This window comes from Adiantum capillus-veneris, chromosome 4 (genome assembly GCF_014529385.1).
Source record: "Adiantum capillus-veneris isolate H3 chromosome 4, ASM1452938v2, whole genome shotgun sequence".
Taxonomy (NCBI): domain Eukaryota; kingdom Viridiplantae; phylum Streptophyta; class Polypodiopsida; order Polypodiales; family Pteridaceae; genus Adiantum; species Adiantum capillus-veneris.
This window is the reverse complement of record NC_140934.1, coordinates 103,572,181-103,584,550: the sequence shown is the minus strand read 5'-3', so window position 1 is coordinate 103,584,550 and position 12,370 is coordinate 103,572,181. Positions and strand designations below refer to the sequence as shown.

Here is a 12,370-nt window from a genome sequence, read left to right as displayed (position 1 = left end):
TGCTTAACACATCTCTTATTGAAGCTAGGGTTCACACCCCACTTGTGGTGCTTCAAAGAGTCGGTCGACTGTAGTAGTCTGCAGACTACTACAGACTCGTTATTTTTTTTATATAAAAAGGTTTTGCTTAACACATCTCTTATTGAAGCTAGGGTTCACACCCTCATCCACACCCTCAATGATTGGCAACAGCAAACTGGCTATTAACCTTGAAGAGAAACTTCGAGATTGGCAGCATCTTGGCAAGCTTTTGCTCAAAGTTTAAAAGCTACCATCCGAACAGCATTAAACAAACAAAAAAAGGGGCATCTTAAGACTTTCTTCTCAAGGCAAACAATAGCTTTTCAGAGATGCATGTGCAAAACACAATACTAAGGATTTCTAAAGCAAATTTTGCATCATCTCAAAGCAGCCAATATTATTAAGCGAGGGGTCACTTCAACATAGAGTCAAAAATCGACAAGTTTAACAGATCCAGATTCCACACCTGGAAAATCAAAGTGAATGGATATCTGATGCGCAGGATTTCTGGAGCGTTGTCAAGCCACTCTATCAACCGACAAAGCAGGCACATCCGCTGCAGTTACCACAGCGTTATCTGTTGAGCAACAACGCAAGGACAAGCAAGCATTAGGTATTATTTTTACATCTCTCAAAGATGATTTTGTTCATTATCTGGATGACATGCAATTATCTGGAAACATAAAAAGGAAACTTTTTCGTAGATTGCATGAAGATGGTGAAGCACCAACACTTTTCGTAGATTACCTGTAGTTTTTCTTATGTTTTATGTTTTCTTTTATGTCAATCATTTGTCAACAAAATGTACGGGTTATGGACACTGCCACACATCAGTGGTAAGACCACCCTTTTATGTTTGGTTCTGAGTTCTGGTTGTCTCACACTGATAGTTGTTTGAGGGAAGTGCACACACACCTAAGTTGTTGTCAAGGGGGGGACTTCTATGCATAGTTTCAGGTGATTGAACTCTACCATGGTCTGTCTCGAGTCCATTGTCCATGGTTTGTTGGGCTTGAAGGGGGGTTGTTGGGGATTCAAGCCCTTTGTCTGGTGTCTAGCCTGTGGAACACCCTCATAATGCATGCAGTTACAAACCACTAGTTCAATGGAGTTTGCATGGCTATTTTTTATTTATATATTGTAAGATTTTTAACAAAGGATTGCAATCAAGTATAGCGTGTTTTTCCTGTGCAGTGTCGACTCTCTCTCTCTCGCTCTCTCTCTCTCTCGTTTTCTCTGCAGCCTCCTAGCCATGGCTTCTAGCCGCTTATAATCCTTTGCAATGAGTCCAGCCTTATAGCAATCAATCTCACCATTTGGCTTGTGTTTCAACTTGTAAACGCACTTCATACCAATGGCCTTTTTGCTAGGAGGCAAATCAAATAAATTCCATGTGTCATTTTCTATAAGTGCATCATGTTCTGATTGCATGGCAGCCATCTAGTTTTCTGAATTTTGTGCTTCATCAAAAGACAGAGGTTCCTCAACATCATGTAAGCTAGACACAGCCAAAACATAACAATCTAATGCATAAGATGCATGGAGAGAGCCTAAACAAGGGTGACTAGACAAAGGTCTATCCAATTTACTGTCACGCAATGTATGCACCAACCATTTTGGCATACCTCTAGCTTGCTCATTTTCAGCCCTTTCCTCATCAAGTACATCATGTACATCTACATCAGTAATAGACTGATTTGTAACATTTTTAGAAACCTCCATAGACTGTACATTTGCCTCATTGGAATTTACATTCGAGCTTCCACCACTAAAAATAGGCAACAAAGTGTCATAAATGTCATGTGAGCTTACATTACTGTCTCTAATACATGACAGCAAGGGGCTCAACAAAATCTTCCACAAATACAACATCCTGTGAAACCAGAATACACTTTGTTTGTGGATGATACAACCTCTAACATTTTCTTTCAGCACTATAACCAACAAAAATACATTTGACAACCTTAGCATCCAATTTTCTATGTTGTGTTTGTGGCACCAAAGCATATGCCAAATAGCCAAAAGCACGCATGTGCTCAATAGAAGGCTTTCTATCATGACATGCTTCATATGGAGTCATAGACTGCAAAGCTTTTGTAGGACACCTGTTAAGTACATAAGTGGCAAACATGATGGCCTCAAGCAAATCGAATGCGGAAACGCTTGACTTTTGACCATACATCGTGCCATTTTTGTAAGTAAACTGTTTTTCCTCACAGTAACACCATTTTGCTAAGGCGTATAAGGCATTGTACATTGGTGTTTTATCCCATGACTAGCCAAAAATGCACTAAAATCATGAGACATATACTTCCCCCTCGATCGGAATGGAGGGTGCCCATAGTACATTTCGAGACATTTTCAGCCATAGCCTGAAGTTGTTTGAAGCACATAAATACTTCTAACTTCGCTTTAAGCGGATATATCCATGCATATCTTGTGTAATCATCAATAAAGGTCACAAAGTAAAGGTGATTGACCAAGGATGGAGTTTGCATGGGCCCACAAACATCACTATGCGCACAAGCTGCAACCTGCATGTGGCCCTAACTGAACCATCCTTTGGATACTTAGAATGCTACATCTTACCCAAAATAAAGCCTTCACAGACATGTTTGTGACAGGTGCTTCAAGAGGCGGTAAAGAAGCAACCATATCAGATTTTTGTAAATGCAGCAAACTGGCAAAATTCAGATAACCAAAACGTGCATGCTAAAGTTTTGCATTTGAAATAGTCTTTGAATCCACAACTGCATTTGCAAAATTCTACCCACACTTGTCATACAAAGTGAGCTTATACAACCCACGGCATAAAATGCTAGATGCAACAATTTTATCAGTCAAACTGAGATCATGTATTGTACATCTCTCATCCACAAATTTGACTACAAGACCAAGTCTAGCAAGTGCAGATACAAACAGAAGATTATTCTTGATCCCAGGTACATAAAGTGCATCAATGAGTGTGAAAGAACTGCCATTTGCAGCAGTAAGCACGATCTTTCCAACTCCCCAAACCAGAAAAGAGGCATTGTTGGCACAAGTAACTGAATTCCCATGAGGAACAGACTCAAGAGAGGTGAACAAATCACGATGTGAGGTAATGTGCTTTGTAGCACCACTGTCAAAATACCACACATGTTAATCTATAGCAACTGACATACATGCATCATGGAAAGTAGGATTATAAATGCACTCTGCACTAAAAGCCCATTCTGCATCAACATCAGCATCACGGTCTCCTTTCACAAAAGACTCAACAATAGCTACATTTTTAGTGGAACCGGCCTCTTTCTTCTTAGCCTCTTTGGCTTTCAACTTAGGACACTACTTGATCAAGTGATCATTAGCTTTACAATAATGGCAACGCATCTTCTTTTTTCCCTTATCACCAAAATTTCTAGACGAATTGCAGTCAAAAAAAGCATTAGGAACATGTGATTTTCCACTCGCAGAAGAACGATGAGAAGTGGCTGCATTACTGTTACCACCTTTTCTTTGAGCAGCAATAAAGGCATGTTCAACTGCACGCTATCTAGTCTTGTTTTTTTTGAAAAGTGATGCAACATCAATGTGCATAATGCATCAAACTAAGTAACTTCAAGATCTCCTTGGGTCATAAGTCTCCAAGCACTAGCAAAAGTCTGGTAAGAATCTGGCAATTCATCAAGAACAGTCTATACAAGGAAACTGTCTGAAATGACTTCACTTGCAGAAATAAGTTGCTCATTGATATCCTTGACACCAGCAAGGAAAGTTTTCATATCATCTTCCTCATGCATAATCCTTGATTCCAACTCTTTACGCAGCAATGCAATTTTAGCCTCATTGCGACTTGCATAAAGACTAGCCAGAATATCCCAAGCCTGTTTGGCAGATTTTGTTGAACCGAATGTGGAAAGTAATAGTACGCTTCACAGACAACGCAATCAATGCATGAGCTTGTGCATCTTCTACATCCCAACGAGCTTGCTCAGTTGTAGGCAAAACAACTCTAATAGTAGCAATCCTTGCAGCAAGACTTGCAACATCCTCAACATCGCCTACATCCTCAGAACCAAGACGTACATCAATGCCCTGCACAATATTCCAGACACCCTTTCACAAGAATATGTCCCGCATACGGTGATTGTCACCATCCAATATGTCCTCAGTAGCAAACATATTGAACACATCTATGTTGTTGTCGGCCATGGCGAATGCCTACACTTGAAGTGAAAACTGCCCAAAAAGAGGAGAAACAAAGCAAGAACAACACGTGCTATATAGCATAAACCGTAGAAGATTGTAAGGGACCTGTTATGCAGAAAACAACACTAATAGAAATTTCACAAAAAATGACAAAATAGCTTGCACAGTACTACCTATAATGGAAACGGGGGGTCGAAATGAGCCCAAATCAGAAATTTCAGCAGACTAAGCTCTCTCAGAATATTCGTTGACCTGCAAACGCTCACCAAAGCTTACAAAAATCAAAGAAAGTGAGCAGACGTGTGTTGGAGCTGATGCGACTAAGGAAAACACACATAGCTTGGAGAAGACGAAGGAAGCTCAAGGCACACGATAGAGAGTGTATTACTTAGTGTGCAATGGAAAGATAGATAGCCCTAGAGTGATGGGTGTATATACAATGCACAAGGGAAAAACCTCCTAGTGAGGGAAAAAATGCCCCGGCGATCCTAATTGTGTTCACACATATCACTACCACATGTATATGGTAAAAGCTGTAATATTTGCCTCCATTGTCGAATCTAAGGCATTTATGTTTGGTACCCGCTTCATTCTCCACAAAGGCTTTCCACCTTTGAAGTATGAAAAGCACATCGGATTTATTCTTCATTACATAAACCCATGTTTTCCTAGTTATATCGTCTATGAATGTTACATAGTACAACGAGCCACCAAGGGATGGTATACTTGCAGGACCCCAAACATCAGAATGAACCAGTTCAAGTTTTTTTTCCTTTCATTTCCTGTCTCATAATTTTACCCCCTTTTGTTTATTGTAAAAACAATCTTCAGAGAATTCTAAGTCCACTTATTTCAAATATGGTAGAAGCTTCTTTGATTGAAGGATTTGCATTCCTTTGGCACTCGTATGTCCAAGCCGGTAGTGCCACACCGCATTGTCGACTTCTGTAGCTACTGCACAAGTTGAAGATTGTGTGCTGACAGTATACAAGTAAAGTGTACCAACCTTTTCTCCTTTGGCAACCACCAAAGATTCCTTTGAGATCTCCCACCATTTATTTATGAATGCAATGTTGTGACCTTCATCGTCCAATTGTCCTGTAGGGATCAAATTTTTTCAAAGAGAAGGAACATGCCTAACATCTTTATGTTTCCATTCATTTCAATTAGCAGTTTTGACACAAACTATACCTTTGCCAAAAATTTCACAAGATTCATCATCTCCCAAGTATACATATCCAGAATTATCTTTGGTGTAATCTTGGAAATGCTTCTAGTGCGGTGTTTAATGAAATAAAGCCTCAAAATCTACTATCCATGAATTACACACATTGTCTAATGAGAGAATTAGAGCATCTTGCTCTACTTTATCTGCCACATTCACCTCCAATGTTGGCTTGTTGTATTGAGACTCTGACTCCTTCTTCTTCTTTGACTAGCAATCCTTTTTGATGTGTCCCTTCTTGCCGCAGTTCCAACATTCAAGAATTGACTTTGTGTGTGACTTGCTTCCCCTTGAGCGACCACGACCCTTTTGGTTTTCGAACCTCTCTTTTGATATTCCTCTTGTTTTCACTGACAGTGCAGCACTTGATGATTCACTTGTGCTTCTCCTTTGCAATTCCTTGCTTAGGAGGACACCCATAACATCATCAAACTTAAGATTCTTTGTGTTAGAGACAAAGTTACTTGGATTCATCACAAGGCTATCCCAACTATCCGGTAGAGACAATAGTATAAGGAGGGCTCTCACTTCATCGTCAAAATTGACCTTCACTGATTGAAGTTGACTTATGTTGGTGTTAAAAGTCATTTAGATGCTTTGCAGCTGAACCACTCTCTGCCATTTTTGGATTGAACAAGCGCTTCATGAGAAATAACTTATTGGGTGGTTTCTCATAGAGGCCGTCAAGTGACTTCATCAATTCCTCCGTGGTCTTCATCTCCAAAATGTTGAAATCTATCGTCGATGCCAAGCTTAATCGGATTGTTCTTAATGTCTTTTGGTCAAGGACAATACATGCTTCAATTGCCATCATTGCGGGATGTCCTTCTGATAGAGATATTCTTCAATTTGCATCTTCCAGTGTTGGTAGTTTTGGCGTTGAACTTCTTGATCTTGAGCTTACCTTCCTCTGTCATTACTCCCACTTAGCTACAAGAACAACTTGATCCGATACTAGTTGTTAGGAAATAGGGCGTAGCTAAGTAGATAGTAGAGTAATTTACTTAATGGAGAGAGATAATTTTCACACACAAGATATTATATATATATATATATAGAGAGAGAGAGAGAGCACACGATATATGTGGTTCACCCAATGTGGGCTACATCCACAGAAAAATAGCTACTCAATGGCTTTAGTACTTCAAACTAGAAGTAGGTTACAAAGGGATTATACCCTTAATGGAGCTCTCACCTTGCTTCACTCTCACCACCTCACATACACCTTGTTTCATCAACTTCACAATGCACCACAATACATTTTGTGTCTAGAAGAGGCCTCCTTTTATAAGACAAAAGGGTTGCCCTCCTCTCTCATGAGAGGCAGTCGTGTGTAGCCGTCCTTGTATAGACAAGTCCAAGTTGGACTCTCCAATGCGCCCATGTGTGGCCATCCTTGAGAAGAAAAGTCTGCCTTGAAATCGGCCACCGACCATTGACTTTTTGGCCACAGGCCAACCGATGGGCCATTTTTCGACCATTTTTTTGCCACCGTCAGGCCATAATATTCCGGGCAAAAGGTATATAGAGACTGAGCGTGATTTTTTATTTTCTGGTGAATGATTTTTCTTCACGCACAATGGCTACTCCTCATAATGGGGTCCTTACAAATGTGCATCTTTAATATTAAAAATTACAAGGGGTAAATCGAGCTCCATACTTAACAGTGAGAATGCTACAGTGGAACTCAGAGCTTAATAAGAGAAAAAGAATACTATAGTGAAACTATCAGATCATAATTAGAGAGAATGAATATTACAGTGGAATTATTAAGGGAGAAACAATACTACAGTGGAACTATTAGAGCTTAATAAAAGAGAAACATGTTGTAACCCACATGCCATAGAAGTGAGTGTTATGTCAACATTTGTGAGTGAGAAAAATGAGGCTAGAGTAAATAATCTGAAAGAGAAGTAGTAGGAGCAAAGTGCTAAGCTATAGGCTCTAGATGGGGAATGTGTCAGAACAAGGTTGGACCTTGAGGCCTTAACGATAGCAAAGGTTGCATTTTCATATGTCCTACAGAGGAAGATATCGTCAATCATTTTCATATGCCCTGTGGGAGGAAGAGATGAGGCAAGGAGGTTAAGGGTGAGAAGGGGGTGGGTAGGAGGATAAGGGGATGGGGGTGGGTAGGGGTGAGTGAAGAGAGAGGGGTTGGTGGGTAGGAGCGAGTGGAGAGAGCATGTGGTGGAGGAGGCTTAAGCTTACCTATTCCAAGATTTTAAAGAAACGTGCCCTTTGTGGCCATTGCAAGAAATTCCCTATGCAAATTCCAGACAAGGGGAATCAGTTATCTATACACTCTCTAGTCTTATCAGAAGTTTTACAAGCCAATATCTTTGAAAATCATCAATGCTTGACTCTTCTGTAACTTTAAAAGAGGCTAGCCTTATCTTCTGCGACATAGACCATAGCAAATATGCATGTCTGCTCAACATATGGGCTAGCAGCACTGAGTGATCATCAAAGTCACCCAAGTTGCCTTCTTTTACAGGGTTTGAAGAGGGAATTGTTGAAGATCTTTATGTAGGTGAAGACTCGTTGCCTCTTTTTGGAGCATAGAGACATCATGAGCTGGAGCTAGTGTTTGATAAATATAGAAATATGCTTATGCTTCTTGTAGCTCATCAAAGGGTAGTTCATTAGACACATAGGTTAGCTTTGCCTTGGTCAGATAGTCAAACACAGAGGAGGTTTATTTTTGGGCGAACTCGTGCAAAGGAGATTTCTTTCCTCGTCTATGGTATATAGGCTCACCAAGCCCAAAGGCTCCTATAATAGCATCATCTGAGTCATCAACCTCGACACCTGCTTTTGGGCTAGGCGGTAGACTATGGCCAATTATTGTAAGGTCATTGGAAGATGGGTTATTCTCAAACAGAGATTGAATAAAGACCCCATAACAAGGCATGGACTTGGTAGCTTCCAACCACTCTAGCAGGTCTTCTTTTGGCCCTCAAGTGGAGTAGGTTGTTCCAGTTCAAGGTTGGACTTCATACAAAGAACTATGTTGCACCGCTAGATCCATCCCTCCTTTGAGGAAAATGGGTTTCATTGGGGATCCAGGAGTATGTATCCACATGGCGTCATTGCCCCAATCATGTAGTGCTTTAGTGTGTTGCGCCATGGTCTACCAATGAGCAAAGGCGATCCTCCCTCAACCTGAGGAAGACGAACCGCAACAAAATCCAAGCTAAAGGTGAAGTCTTGTACCATCAAAGGCACATTTTCCACTATGACCAATGGGTAGACTATCCTTTGGTCGGCCAATGTAATTGTGAAGGGAGTAGTTCGGCTAGGCTACAAACCTAATGCCAACATAGTGAACTCAAGCAGTAGGTTGATGCCAAATCACCATCCACTATCACTCCCGAGCATTGTCGCCCCAAGATGGACACGGTGACTCGTGAGACGAGGGCTTCAATAAACAGTGAAGGGGAGGGGGATAGGATATCATATAGGACTCTAATGGTTGCATCAGAAGGTGCTCACCATTAGGACCTACTCTGGGAAAAAGCGACTGAATAACTGCAAGGGTGTCACTTCAAAACCTTGCATCTAGCTAGAGCATGCCGTAGAGTGAAACTTGCTAAAAGGTTTTCTTCAAGATAGTTTTGTTGTAGGTTTTTCTCTTTGGAACAGTGCCTTCTCTATTTCTTTTCTTTGTCGTAGGTCAACAACTCCTTCTAAGAAAGCCCCATCAAGATCAGAGAGGAGAGATGAAGAGCCTCTCTTGGGACTGGGGGATGGTTTGTCAACCTCTTGAAGAGGGGTATTCACTGGTGAGATAATGTGTGGGGGGTGTGAACTTGCTAGAATGCTAAGACCGAGGGCTACCCTTTGCGCCCGAGTGACGACACCAACGGGCTCCTCTACAAAAGAGTAGCTTGTCTTGAGGAGCAACCACATGGGTAGAAGGTGGCGGCTTAGGGATGGTGTCAACTACTATCAAATTGATCTTGGGAAATGTGCATTAAGGTTGCCTCTGACTTGGGCTTGAAGACATGGATGTGTGATGTTTGGGACAATCCTTATTGTAGTGATCCTTAGCCTGAGGGCAATGATGGCAAGGAGGAGACCCTTCTAGCGAGGGAATTAACTTTGGTAATGCCCATATTCCCCACATGTAGCACAAAATGGGCTAATTGGATGGGTGAGTGAAAGGACGAGGTGGATTGCTCCTGCTACATGGTAGTGGAGGGTGAGGTGTAGAAGCTATGAGGAGCTAAGGGAGCATTAGCATGATAAGTTGGAAAAGTGCTCGGCATATCTTGCATATGAGGTGTATTCAGCAAAGGTGGCATGTAATTTGGATGACCATAGGGAGAAACCATATTAGATGCAAGCGCTAACCCTTGTTGAAGAGTAGGAGTAAGGCTCTGTTGTAGTTGCCACAATCTCTTTTGGTAGTAGCAATCCTTGTTACAATCCTCTAGTGTAGTTGCCACAATCCCTTTAGGTAGTAGCAATCCTTGTCTTCATGTCCAAATTTTTCACAAAAGTGGCAATAAGTCCGAAGGATGCATTCACGTGGAGGATGCCTTGGAGAGTGACCTGAGCTACACTAGAACACACCTCTTCTAGCTCCCGCTTGATCTAGTCTAAAGCCTCTTTATGTGGAGGCCTCTCCTGTCAAAGAGAGCACGATCTCTTCTCTTGAAAAGCTCTTTGTAGCTTCAGTGCTTCTAGTTCCTTTCGTGAAGAAGTCAAGTGTTCAGATGGACCCAGAACCGGACCCAAAACCGAATCATTTCCAAAGAGGGGTGTCTTCCACTTTCTCTGCACCCATTTGCACATTTTGGCAACAAGACCCCGCGAGGAGAGGTAGTCTTTAAACAAATGCAAGGGATCCTTTGGGCCAATCCCTCTAGCAAGAATCTTATTCCTAGTTGGGATAACCCCCCCAAGTGAAAATCTTCATCAATCTTGGCCATTTAGCCTCCCAAATGTTGTTTATTCTCCTTAGCCACTTCTCTTCTAACCACTTTACCCTCCACAACTTATTGAAAATGAAGTGAACCAATCTGATTTATAACTCACCTTGTTATATGTACCCAATTTTTTGGGAAGTGCAAGCATTCTTTCCTTGGGCCAATGCCAAGCTTTCCAATCGAGCTTCAACCCAATGATAGGCATTGGCCATTTGCATATGACTTGTGAGACTCTAGTGATCTAGAGATTCTCATTCAAGTTATATTGCACCAACAATTGGTATGAAATACTTCCATTAGAAGTTTTTGGTGTCCCAAAAAAGTGCCATCTTGTAGATCCCTTTGTTATTTACCTTTCTAGCAATTTATAGGCTTTAATATAGAAAAGCAACATCAATGTATTTTCTAATTTGAAGCCACGGTAAAGAGGCCCGAGTGGAGGTGATCAAAGGAAACGTACCCATCGAGAGAAAAAAGTCAGTTAAATCCCTACAACAGCAACCGAACCATATTCCTTGAAACATATTCATAGATGGCCACCACGGATACTATCAAGTTACTACTCTAAAATGCTTAGTTTTGGTAATGGATGTTAACAATGCCCTATGTAAGGAAGCTCAACTTCTTTGCAAGTAAAAATGAGCTCATGTAGTGGTAAGCAATTGGTATGGTAACTTCGTAATGAAGATTATTATCCTCTCTACTCCTCCTTTCCTCTACATTGACCAATTCCTTCTCAATGTTGAAGGTACAATGGAAGATCTTAAATTCAAACTCTTGATTGAGTTTAGCATCAAAATCTTGATGGTATCCAATAACGCTATAAGGGAGGATGCTAAATTGTCAACAATATAACGTAATAATGCAAGGTCCTTATTGTTAAGTCGGCAGTAATATTTAGCATCTTCCACAGTCTCCACTCCTTTGTGACTATGTGTTAGAGCCTTGTGCTTTCAAATCATGATCAAGATCTTAATGTTGACTACCATATTATAGACAGTTAGCTCATTACATCCCTTAGCTTTGGATGTTTTATAAAGTTCTCATGTAGGCTCTAGTAAAAAATAGGTACATGGTCTCATTGTAAGGTAGTCAATAGGATTCTCACATTCCTAAAGTTGTCTTTCTCTGCAAAATAGAAAGCTTGAATAAACCCTTACTCGTATTTGAAGTTGTAATTGAATGATTTCTTCCTTATTAGCAAAGAAATATTGGAACTTGGAGAATTTTTGCTACTAAGGAGCTATTTTACACGGAGAAGCATGCCTTTACTTGCAAATTGGGACAAATTTGTAGGGAACGTCTACGGGGAGTCAAAGTCTTCATTGTCTTCAAATAACAAGTAATTTTTTATTTCCAATCTCTAGCTTGAAGTTTTGTCGATGAACTTGACATGCAACACATAGTTGCACCGGAACATGATGTTATTATGGTCACACATGCCCGAACTATTTGTCTTATATGCGACTATGCAAGTCTTTTGCAGCGGAACATCTTACTACTAATAACATGCAAGAGGTATTTGTCTTATATGCAAATCGTTTGCACATAGTTGCACCATGGTATCATGTCTTATATGCCTTGCATAGTTGCACCAGGAACATGTGAGCCGTGAGACCGACCGCATAGTTGCACCAGGAACAGGTGAAGCGTGTGATCGCAGCCAGCCTAAGCAAATGGCTAGCGACCTCATACGTGTGTGAATGGTTCTCCTACATGTGATTTGAACAAAAACTTCAGATATAATAAACATGGCGCGCCAGGTAGGGATCGAACCTACGACTTTCTGCTTAGGAAACAGACGCTCTATCCACTGAGCTACAGGCGCATGCTGCTAAGTCAGTGCATTTTAAAATATCTATTCGCAAATTTTATTCACAACATCCATCTGGTGGAGGCACTTGGGTGCGTGTTCCATCATCCTCATGGCACACAAAAGCAATTTTTGAGAAGGACCAAATCCTAACTAGGACTTCCAACTGACATACAGGTTGTAAAG

At 41.0% G+C, this 12,370-nt stretch overlaps 1 non-coding gene across 1 annotated transcript; it reads right to left on the bottom strand.

The window, feature by feature from the left end:
- Positions 1–12,126: 12,126 nt before the first annotated feature.
- On the bottom strand, positions 12,127–12,199 carry TRNAR-CCU (transfer RNA arginine (anticodon CCU)). The gene has a single exon. It is a non-coding gene; the product is annotated as a tRNA-Arg (tRNA).
- Positions 12,200–12,370: the final 171 nt, after the last annotated feature.